The 12356-nt window shown below is 41.0% G+C and overlaps 3 non-coding genes across 3 annotated transcripts; 2 read left to right on the forward strand and 1 right to left on the reverse strand.

The window, feature by feature from the left end:
• The first annotated feature begins 530 nt into the window (after window positions 1-530).
• On the forward strand, window positions 531-602 carry TRNAA-AGC (transfer RNA alanine (anticodon AGC)). The gene has a single exon. It is a non-coding gene; the product is annotated as a tRNA-Ala (tRNA).
• Window positions 603-6218: 5616 nt separating this feature from the next.
• On the forward strand, window positions 6219-6292 carry TRNAT-CGU (transfer RNA threonine (anticodon CGU)). The gene has a single exon. It is a non-coding gene; the product is annotated as a tRNA-Thr (tRNA).
• Window positions 6293-9211: 2919 nt separating this feature from the next.
• TRNAA-UGC (transfer RNA alanine (anticodon UGC)) lies at window positions 9212-9283 on the reverse strand. Its single transcript has one exon. It is a non-coding gene; the product is annotated as a tRNA-Ala (tRNA).
• Window positions 9284-12356: the final 3073 nt, after the last annotated feature.

Raw genomic sequence — 12356 nt, forward strand, 5'->3', positions numbered from 1 at the left:
TTCTTTGGATTAAATGAGGATCAGAAGGCCACAGGAAGCAAGCCAACATCTTCACCCTTCGTCCTCTCAGTTGCTAAGAGTGGAAGGAATTTACTTTTCTAACTGAAATACCTTCATTGGCTCCTTGTTTTCTAAGAATAGTTGCCTAGCGGTTTCTGGAGTCCAGGAATAGGATACAGAATTGAAGATAGTTTGGTAGGTTTCATAATTAAAGACAGTCATCGGCAAAGTATTTTTTATCTTTCCTGTAAGGAATTTTCCTTTGTCTCACACATCTTTTGACAAAAGAGAAAAGGGCTCTGAAAAGAAAGGTCTGGGAGGCTGTTGCCTACTGATTTCCGAGCTCATTGCATCTTCCTCAGTCTCTGAATGTCTGCAAGATACAGGCTAATCGGAATTCCTTGGTAATACAGTACTATAAAATCAAGGGTGGGAATTGCATCTTTCAGAAAATAGCAAAATAATTTTAAAAACATGTAAATTTGTTTTATTTCATGAAGATAGTTTAGAAAAGCCTACTTGCCTAGAGTGGGGATGTAGCTCAGTGGTAGAGCGCATGCTTAGCATGCATGAGGTCCCGGGTTCGATCCCCAGCATCTCCAACCTTTTGTTTCTTTTCAGCTCCGGAAATACACCTCTCCCCTCCCAGGGGAATGGTCGCAGTCCATTCCTGTATAACCTAAAGAGTAACCCTTCTTGCCGCCAGGTACTTATACTTTGCTCCGGTTATGCTAGTAATCTTTCCGTTTTACAATTTTATTCCTTTCCATCCTCAGCAGGGATTAGCGGTTTTCCACAAAGTTAAATCAAAAGTGACGTTGGTCGCTCTTCCATGGCGGGGGGCAGGGGTGGCGGGGGTGGACAGTTATCCGTTTAAACTCTAAATTAGAAGATTTAGGACTTTGACTTAGTTTTTCTGCTGGGGTTTCGGGTGGGGGATGGGATGGTAGGCTGAGCTCCAGTCTCAGGTTTCGGGCTTAGCGGCTCAGTAAGAAAGATGGATTTCACCGGAAGCTCTCTAGAAAGAAAATAAACTCTTCCCAGGCTGTGAAAGCGTTGGATACGTTTCGCTTCCCAAAACGTGACAGTTCTCTCAGAAAGCGAACACAAAGGAGTGAAAGTGAAACATTTTGATACAGACATGTTTTCCCCTCAGTGCGTTTTGCTAGTGAGCTCGCGGCGCTCACACCACTGTGGATTTAATCCCTTCTATACTGATTTCTTTTGTAATCTCTAAATTTGCCTCACTGATTCTAAAGGTACTGACTTTAACGCTCTTTAAAAAATCAACTTGCTTTCCTAAACCCAGCCCCTTTATACCATTCATGTGGGTAAAGATTTTCCTTGGCCAACTCCTTTGTTTTGATGAAGGGCTAGTCCCCTTTGGAAAGCAGCATTTCTTGTATCTCGGTGCTTTTGCCTCAATTTCCAATTCGTGACACCCTGTCATATGAGCAAATGAAGGAAGTTTAGAAAACCATTTTCTGTACTTTTGTTTATTTCTCAGTGAGGCCTCTGGGCAGCTCTATGTGGCCCTTGGAGGCTGTGGTCAAGGGCTCCAAATTCTTAGAGGTACAAGGGTCCAGTGTTAAAAAGATAATAAGGGCAACCGTCCTTTCTGTTGGACTCTAGTGACTTGGTCTGTCCTTCATGGATGAATCTAGTGCTTGTGCTTCCTGACTAAGGAAAAAACCACAAGATTAAAGAATGGGTCTTAAAATGGGCCTTTGAAAGTATGGTGCAATGAGGTTTGCACTCTATTAGCTAAATCATTCTCTGCTGTTCTTTACTGAACAATTGCTCTTGTCAATATTTATTACAAGCCTACAATAGTTTCGCTCCAACACAGCTCTAAGGATATTAAAACACTTTGGACAAACTTAAAATAGTAGCCATAGCATTAACCAGCTAAGCCATCAATAAGGAAATAGTTCACAAATTATTTCCTTCCTTGTTCCTCCCATTTTTAGTGTGCCATATACCCACAGACAAGACTAGCAGCTGTGAGATATCAACAGTTCTGCCTAGAAATCAGTTTTGAGTTGTAATGACTAACTGCTTTTGTTGTCACTTCAGGTCACCAGACTGTAACCTACTCCATCAAAGGTGTTTTTTCTTTTTTTCTTTTTTCTTTTTAAGATTTCTCTAACCCAAACCACATGAAAAGACCCTCCTTAATGTAACTAATAAAAAAGGTTTAGGTGCAATTTAAGAACTGTGTCCTGACTATTTTATCTGGTAGGTAAAGTGTACACTGGGTGATGGAAGGGATGAGGAAATATAAAAATCAATACGATTTCCCTCAACTCATAAATTTCCTTAAAGCTGAAGCAGTGATTCTCTAACTTGGCTACACACTGGAATCACCTAGAGAGCTCTAAAATTGTCTGATGCCTGGATTCTGCACTGAGAGGTTCCAGTTTAATTTGTCTGGGGAGTGGAATGGACACCAGCATTTTAAAAAGATCACTAGGTGATTTGAATATGCAGTTACAGTTGAGAACTACTGGCCTAGAAAGTCTCTTTTTAAATTATTTCCAAATATCTACGAAGGTAGGAGGAGACATAAGAGACATAGACTTGCAGGCTTATTCCTTTCTCAGTCTAACCTTATCTTAGAGACACCACTGGTGACTGAGCTGGTCATAGATACGTGAGTAGTCCCCAGACTGGCCAAGTCAAGGGCAGATGTGGTGATGGATGGGGATATAACTTAATTTCACATAACATTCTGCTAAATAGAGAAAAACACTTCTCTCTCCGTTTTTTTATTCTACCACAGTTGTTCAAGGACTATGAAATGAGAACTGCTATTTCCTGAGATCCCTGTGTTTGCAAAGTTCGTCACTGGGAAGAAAGTGGATCACTAAATAATTTAGGGCCATCCAGGACAGAACAAATATACTCTAAGCTTTCCTCCCCCAAATTTAAATTTGCAGCTATCAGTGATTTGAAATGGCTCTGACCTAGACCTAAAGCAAGGAAAGGCACTACATTTTCTGAAATAAAATTATCTCAGGAAAGGTGAGTTGATATGGACAACTTGGAGCTAAGACTTCATAAGGCAAGGCTTGTTTTAATTTATCATATGACTCTGGGTCCCTAAGAAGAAAGTAATGATGGTTTCAACAATATTACAAGTGAAGACTATTTTAAAAAGATATAACTAGATCTCATATTCTGTAGGGTTTCTTTTCTCCTAAATAATATTAAGAGGAGCAAAGATGGGGGGGGGGGAATAAAGGAGCTATTTTCTAAGAACACACAGAGCAGAGGGCTGGGGGAAATCTTCTATTTGTGGATCTTTATACGTTAGCACTGAAGAAAAAGACTAAAAACATTCCTTTTATTTACCAGCAATGAAATTCTTTTGGGCCTACCCTGAATTTAACTCCATTTAGTAATTTCTGCAGTCTTATGGCTAGAGAAAAGTAAATGTGAACTCAGGGTCATTTAGTGAAGAATACACCTTATTCATTTCATTTCGCGGAGAAATGAGATCCAGTAGACCTACATTGTTGTGGAGGGCAATCCTTGCATAGTTTAATCATAAATTGTGACTAATGACCTCTTAGTAATTGAAATAAAATATGTCCTGGTATGTAAGTGGAAAAGAAAGCTAGTCTCTCTTCTTTCTTATCTACACTGGGCCTTCGGAACCAAAGAGAGAGCACACTAGATCAAGGGAATGAAACCAACTAGAGCACTTCTCCTCACAAAGACATAACCTGGACAACAGGACCTCAGGAAAATGTGGAAGATCTGGGAGAGTTTCAATATTCAGGGAACGCAATCAGACGATCATGTTTTAAATTCCTATAGTATGAGGTGATCAAAGGAGAGGAGAGTTAGATAAGGGGACTGGAATAGCCATTTCACAGTTGCTAAAAGTGGCAACAAAAGGATTAATTTTTGTTCTAATGAACAAAGTAACAAACATGCTAGATGCATAAAAATGCAGTATTTGTGTTTTTTTTGGTATTCTAAATAAGCTATTCACCAATAAAAGTTAAAAATTAAAAAGAACCTTGAAGAGACAGAAAAAAAATTATACTGGGAAAAGCTAATTTGCTCACATAGAACTCCCTGTGCTTAATCCTCAAAGGGTCCTATTTTTTCCCCCAAATTTTTCTTTTAGGATAAATTCTAAGTTATTTGGAATGATTGTTCCACAAGGTGAGGAAATTTTAAATCACTATTCCAAGTCATTGTCTTTATTCCCCCACCCCCTTTATTGTAAGTCTGGTATGTTTGACACCTCCTTGTTAGCTGCTCATCTGTCATCTTGTACTTCTTTTATTATGATATCTGATGGTCATTAAAATTTCTTATTTTGTTTTCTATCATCTGTGGCCATCTTGTACCTAGTTGTATCCATAGAACTGATTTCAATGGACATGAGTTTGAGCAAGCTCCAGGAGTTGGTGACAGACAGGGAAGTTCATGGGGTCGCAAAGAGTCAGAAACAACTGAGCAACTGAACTGAGCTGATTTCAATACCTGACACATAGTAGGTACAAAGTAATATCACTCTTGTTGAACATACTTCACCTTAAATGCTGTCCTCCCATCAGTACTTCTGTGACTGAAATTTACCTAGTCCCAATCGTAAACAATTCAGCTAACTAGAATTCAGAAACACCATGATTCCTAGCCCATTATTATTCTGAAGGTGTTGTTTCCCAAACTCAGAAAATATAAAAGTAACTATAAATGAAGTAGAAGTGTAGTCCTAATCATGGAAGTTTGTTAGTATAGATTAGATTAAAAAGTGACTACCCTGCTTAGTAAGAAACATTTATATTCACTATAAAAACATTCAGAAAGTGAAGTCGTTCAGTCGTGTCCAACTCTTTGTGACCCGCATGGACTAGCTTACCAGGCTCCTCCATCCATGGAATTTTCCAGGCAAGAGTACTGGAGTGGGTTGCTATTTCCTTCTCCAGAGGATCTTCCTGAACCAGAGATTGAACCCAGGTCTCCCGCATTGCAGGCAGATGCTTTACCATCTGAGCCATCAAAAACACTCTGAGTAGGATACAAAATGGCAATACCAGAACATTTGACTCAAAAAAGCAATTAAAAAAGACTTTGGAATTCAAAGGTCTTATCATTCAGAGCTCCTTTCAGCCTTTACTTGGTTAAAGAATTTTGCAGTCCTTTTATTTTTGTGTTTTAATCAGGCATTGGAAGCTGGGTAGATGCACAGTGGCATCTGCTAAGTTGAACCCACTCTCTTTCAGCACTGGTCTTACTCCAATTAAAGGCAGAAAATCAGGATGCAAGAGTTAACAGTTTAAGAATAGATTCTTAGTTTCGTGATTGTACAATCAGTTAATGTTTGTTTAGCTTCTACAAGTTGAGGGTCCATGTGGAAAATACTAATACTAAAGAACATCCATTTGAAGAAGGCAATATAGAGAAGAAAGAGTCTGATGTCTCCCAAAGCCAAGCCAGTAGTATTTTCCGTCTGTGTGCTGTCTAGGAACTGCAGAAAAGGAGACCATTCCCCAGCCTCGGGCTGGCAAAGGCTCCTGGGATTTGAATCAGAAAACCGCTAAGTGAACTCTGACCTAACCACCTCCAGGCTGACAATCTCCTGCTTCCTGAAGCAGGAGCGAGCACAAACTGACAGCAAAAAGCAGAGTCTGGATGTGTTTGAAGTTTGGGGTTGTTTGTTTTGTTTTTCAGTGCACAAGTGTGCCATCTCCTAACAACCAGGAATGGCATCCATTGGACTGAAGTTCTAACTGACCTATTTTGCTAGAAGAGCCTTTCACTCTACTCTTAGAGTATCCACTCACTTGAGGATTCTAAATTACTACAATCTGGTGAAATATAAGAGCGTCTCTGGCCTCACTTACAGAAGCCCCTTCCTGCACAATGAACACTCGGCTCCTATCCACTCTTTCCCATTCCATGGTTGTTCTCAGTACATTTTCTCCGTTACGGTGCGAGAGCAAGTAAGTGCTTTGTTGCCTAAGTTCCAGGAGTCTTCGTCGCGGGTCTGTCTGTTCTATAAGGTCGATTTATTCGAGAAGAGAGTGAGCAGTGTGGGTGTGTGCTCAGTCGCTCAATCGTGTCCGACTCTTTGCGACTTCCTGGACTGTAGCCGCCAGTCTCCTATCCACGGAGTGAATAGTAACTCTAATTAACTCAGCTTTGCACCTAATTGAGTAGGATTTGATCAGAAAGGAAGCTTGAGCTATTGAACGGCTGGCTCTGTGGCTTAGTTGGCTAAAGCGCCTGTCTCGTAAACAGGAGATCCTGGGTTCGAATCCCAGCGGGGCCTGCTGGTTTTTCATCTTAAAATTGAATCCTTAGTTTTAACAATAAATTAGAATTTTTAGTCTGATACCGTCTTTAATCGTAGCTCAACTTCACTGGTTGGAATTTTTTATTTCCACAACCTGTTCTCGTTGCACCTGTATTTTCAATGACTCTCAGGCTCTCTACTAATGGTCTGTCATGTTAATCTACTACTTAGGTGTTCTTTAGTTCTTGCTTTCTGCCATAAGGGTGGTGTCATCTGCATATCTGAGGTTATTGATATTTCTCCCGGCAATCTTGATTCCAGCTTGTGCTTCATCCAGCCCGGTGTTTCTCATGATGTACTTTGCACTGAAGTTAAATAAGCAGGGTGACAATACACAGCCTTGACGTATTTCCTGATTTGGAACCAGCATGTTGTCCCAGGTCCAATTCTAACTGGTGCTTCCTGACCTGCATACAGATTTCTCAGGAGACAGATCAGGTGGTCTGGTATTTGCATCTCTTGAAGAATTTTCCATAGTTTGTTGTCATCCACACAAAGGCTTTTGCATAGTCAATAAAGCAGAAATAGATGTTTTTCTGAAACTCTCTTGGTTTTTCTATGATCCAACAGATATTGGCAATTTGATCTCTGGTTTCTCTGCCTTTTCTAAATCCAGCTTGAACATCTGGAAGTTCACAGTTCACGTACTGTTGAAGCCTAGCTTGGAGAATTTTGAGGATTACTTTGCTAGTGTGTGAGATGAGTACCATGGTGCAGTAGTTTGAGCATTCTTTGGGATTGCCTTTCTTTGGGATTGGAATGAAAACACATTTTCCAGTCCTGTGGCCACTGCTGAGTTTTCCAAATTTGCTGGCATATTGAGTGCAGCACTTTCACAGCATCATCTTTTAGGAGATGAAATAGCTCAACTGGAATTCCATCACCTCCATTAGTTAGTTCATAGTGGCGCTTACTGAGGCCCACTTGACTTCGCATTCCAGGATGTCTGGCTCTAGGTGAGTGATCACACCATCGTGATTATCTGGGTCATGAAGATCTTTTTTGCATAGTTCTTCTGTGTATTCTTGCCACCTCTTCTTAATATCTTCTGTTTCTGTTAGGTCCATGCCGTTTCTGTACTTCATTGTGCTCATCTTTGCATGAAATGTTCCCTTAGTACCTCTCATTTTCTTGAAGAGATCTCTAGTCTTTCTCATTCTATTGTTTTCCTCTATTTCTTTTGCATCGATCAGAGGAAGGTTTTCGTATCTCTCCTTGCTATTCTTTGGAACTCTGCATTCAAATGGGTATATCTTTCCTTTTCTCCTTTGCCTTTTGCTTCTCTTCTTTTCACAGCTATTTGTAAGGCCTCCTCAGACAACCATTTTGTCTTTTTGCATTTCTTTTTCTTGGGAATGGTCTTGATCCCTGCCTCCTGTACAATGTCACGAGCCTCAGGCCATAGTTCTTCAGGAACTCTATCAGATCTAATCCCTTGAATCTATTTCTCACTTCCACTGTATAATTGTAAGGGATTTGATTTAGGTCATACCTGAATGATCTAGTGGTTTTCCCTACTTTCTTCGGTTTAAGTCTGAATTTGGCAATAAGGAGTTCATGTTCTGAGCCACAGTCAGCTCTCAGTCTTGTTTTTGCTGACTGTATAGAGCTTCTCCATCTTTGGCTGCCAAGAATATAATCAATCTGATTTCAGTATTGACCATCTGTTGATGTCCATGTATAGAGTCTTCTCTTGTGTTGTTGGAAGAGTGTTTGCTATGACCAGTGCATTCTCTTGGCAAAACTCTATTAGTCTTTGCCCTGCTTAATTCATAGAAGAACTAAAGACCCTCTTGATGAAAATGAAAGAAGAGAGTGGAAAAAGTTGGCTTAAAACTCAACATTCAGATAACTAAGATCATGGCATCTGGTCCCATCACTTCATGGCAAATAGATGGGGAAACAGTGGAAATAGTGATAGGCTTTTTTGGGGGCGGGGCCTTAAAAATCACTGCAGATGGTGACTGCAGCCATGAAATTAAAAGACGCTTGCTCCTTCGAAGAAAAGTTATGACCAACCTAGACAGCATATTAAATAGCAGAGACATTATTTTGCCAACAAAGGTCCATCTAGTCAAGGTTGTGGTTTTTCCAGTAGTTGTGTATGGATGTGAGAGTTGGACTATAAAGAAAGCTGAGCACCGAAGAATTGATGCTTTTGAACTGTGGTGTGGAGGAGACTCTTGAGAGTCCCTTGGACTGCAAGGAGATCCAACCAGTCAATCCTAAAGGAAATCAACCCTGAATATTCATTGGAAGGACTGATGCTGAAGCTGAAACGCCAATACTTTGGCCACCTGATATGAAGAACCAATTCATTTGAAAAGACCCTGATGCTGGGAAAGATTGAAGGCGGGAGGAGAAGGGGACGACAGAGGATGAGAGGGTTGGATGGCATCATCGACTCGATGGACATGAGTTTGAGCAAGCTCCAGGAGATGGTGATGGACAAAGAAGCCTTGCGTTCTGCAGTCCCATGGGGTCGCAAAGAATTGGACACGACTGAGCAACTGAACTGAACTGATACCGTAGTGTACTTCTATGATCTCTTCTAAAATGGAATGAGAAATAAAATGTTTGTTTATGACCTAGTAAGACAGAAGGTCTTGTGACAAAGGTCAAAGAATTTTTTGGGGAAAAAAGACAGGAGTGGAAACTAATCTATTCTTTGTCTCAGGCTGATTTGCTCTCTGACCCCTCCCACTTCTCACCTCCTCCAAAAGAGGGTTATAGGATCATTCTGATGGGACCTTGGCAATTGAAGCAAGGTAAATTATTTTCAGCAGAGTATCGCTTAAACATTAAATTGCTCAGAAATATCCAAAGTGCAAAGAACGACTTTGTCTGTTTCTCCAATGTGTAAAAACACCACTGAGTGAGTACTCAGTAAGAGATTGGAGATGCCAGGGATCGAACCCGGGGCCTCATGCATGCAAAGCAGGCGCTCTACCACTGAGCTACATCCCCAACCCCATGAGCTTGGTATGGCCCCCAGGTACTTTTCTTTATTAACATATATGGTCAACTTTCCTCATTAAAAAAATATATATGTATTTAACTTTGTTGTGCAAGTATTTTAGAAGCCTTGAATGTCGGAAAGAGAATGTCTTATGTAAATCAATGCCATTAAAGCCTTCAGATTCTCTTGAACCTGACAAGGCCCAATTTAAAACAAGCAGCTGTAAACTGGCTTTTACACCAGCAGGACCATGCACAAAAGTCATTCAGATGACTTTCTTTTGGAGAGACTGATTAAAAAAAAAAAAAGAACCGTAGATGACTACAGCAAACCACTGGGACATTTCTTGTTATAGTACAAAGGAAAAGGAAATAGCAACCCACTACTGGGAAATCCCATGGGCAGTGGAGCCTGGAGGGCTACAGTCATGGGATTGTAAAAGAGTCAGACATGATTTAGCGACTAAATAGCAACAACACAACAAAGAACAAAGCCAAGCTGTCATCTGGGGAAGAACTGGGAGACAGCCACCCTGCAGGCTGCTTTCAATCTCAGGTTCTAGCCTTGGAATTATCCACGGTCAGTATGCATATAAATCTCAGCCTAGTCCAAGAAGGAAAATCCTACTCAGTAGATTGGGTGAGGAAACCTACCTATATCCTGTGAAATAAAAAATTGTAAGAGAGATGCTGAAGATTCAAATGTAAATCTAGGCTACAACTCTTTAGAAACAGATTTCACTGTGAGACAGTGGTTCTCAAAGTGTGGTCTTTGGACCAGCAGCATCAGTATCTCCTGGGATTTTGCTAAGAATACAAATTCGAAGGCCTCACCACAGACCCATTAGTCAGGAACTCTGAGAATATGGGTCCAGAGTTAATAATCTATGTTAAAAACCCTAGAGGTGATTTTGATGCATACTGAAGTTCGAGAACCACGGTGTGAGGTACTGATGAATGCTTCATTACTATACTATGACAATAACGCAGTAGTAAGGTGTTTCCAACATTTAAAGATAAAATAGATCCACAAAGGTCATGTGACCTTTCTGTACTGTTAAACTTCATTGTAATAAAATGAGAGAAAAATTTAAAAAATATTTACAGATGAAATAATTTAACATTAGGCATGAATTTTTATAGCTAGATGCTAAATGTTTAAATGTGTATGGGGTATCTAAATTTTTTAACTTAGCTTCTTATATATTGTGAAAATAGTATGTGAATATCCTGAAGTATTAATTTTTAAAAATGAATGAGTCGTATACGAATTACAAACAGCAGAAAATTTCTCTTGATACTTAAAAGCCTCTGAACATTAGAGAATATAGCCACTAGCTATAGGAAGAGGAGAGAGAAAGATAAGATGAGTAAGAACAGGTTAAGAAAAGCAAAAAGCCTAAATAAAACACATCTGCAGGTAAAGGCTATTTTGCAATGGGACACGGCTGGACGCACCAGAGATCAAACCCAAGATCTCATGCATGAGAACAAGCTCTACTACCAATCAGAACAAGGGACAAAGGAAAGAAAGAAGGAAGGGACCACCCACCGCAACACTTCACTCAACTATTCAGCCTCCAATAGATCAGGAACAAGGGACAAGGTCTAAATCACTCAGTTTTTTGACCAAAATTACAAAGAATTCCTCTTTTGTGGGGAGTAATTGGAATCCCTGACACTCATCACAAACTGGATTCAAAAACACAAAGGTTAGCACCTTCCGAGATGGTCAGTGCTGTCCACAGGTGGAACCCCTAAAGGCATTTAGACCTGGCCCTGCTCAAGTCTGGGAGGATGGTCCTCTAAGAATTTGGGAACATTGACTGTTAGGCAATAGCGTAATAATTATCACATCTGAGACTTGTTCCTTATTGCAATTCCCCAGAAAAATCACTCTACCACTAAAAATGGCTTGGCACCACCATTCTCCACGGATTGGAAGAAGACCCACCAATGTGTCCATTCTTTCCACATTGGGGACCTGACACACTTCCTGAGTTACATCCGACACACAATTTCCTCAGTGCTTGCCTGGGTGGGAATTGGATCATTTGCACGCCTGCTGCCTCTTTGGATGTGGCAGCCGGTGTATCAGTCTCCCTTTTTGGAATCGAAACTTGATTATGGCAAAATGTCATGGGTGCAGATTTTTCAAATGTACATTGCTTAGGACCTTCCCAAGGTCTTGGAAAGTGCAGGTTATCCTACCCTCCCTTCTTGCCAACACAGCTGGACCCAGATGAATTTGGGGAAGAGGTAGGGCACTATCACTGCCCTGGGTATTTCCCAGGAGATCTCCAGTGCTCCTTGACTGGGACAGAACAAGACTTGTTCCAATGGTAGAGAAGCGGCCTCCATGCGGAGGTAAACCAGGTGAAACCAAGGAACCTGCAACAAGAGGAAAGGGTGGGTTGGAAGCTGAGGAATTGTGCCCATGCCCTCCACAGTAGTCAAGGCAGGAAAGAGCAGGGTTGAGAGGCAGGACGGGCACAGTGGGAGATGTGACCTTGCTCCAAATGCGAGGAGTAACATCGGAAAGTCAAAGGAGCAACCTAAGCTGATTCGTAGGCAGGCCTGGCAAGGAATGCTCGTCTGCCTAATATGCGCTCTGAATGCTAAAATTAAACCTCTGAAAGAGAGCAAGGACGTTTTTGTTGCTGAAAAACAGGAGGACAGATTTTGGCAGGTGTGACTGTGAACAATTCTGAAAAATGCTCAACGATTTGCTCCAACAAGCACAGCGATTGTCTGCACCAGAGAGAGGCAGTTCTGAAGCTTGGAAGTCCACAATATTAGACCTAACCCATCCAGTCTCCAGCAGAATTATAAAATACACTGTGTCCACTATCCATATCTCAGTGTCACCGAGAGGCTGGGGCTGTCCCATCCATTGACAAACTGGATTTCATTTTTCTGTGGATCTTTGCCAAGGGTAAATTCAATAAGACCAACTAATGCATCTCAGACCTGCAACTCTTGCCTTAGGTCTGTTGGCCAACATAGTCCCGCCATGAGCCTGAGCAAATCACTGCTGGGCACTTTGGGCTTCATATTCCACTAGCGCCTAGAACTATGGTGG

The sequence above is a fragment of the Muntiacus reevesi genome, chromosome 20 (assembly GCF_963930625.1).
Source record: "Muntiacus reevesi chromosome 20, mMunRee1.1, whole genome shotgun sequence".
In the NCBI taxonomy this organism is placed as follows: Eukaryota; Metazoa; Chordata; class Mammalia; order Artiodactyla; family Cervidae; genus Muntiacus; species Muntiacus reevesi.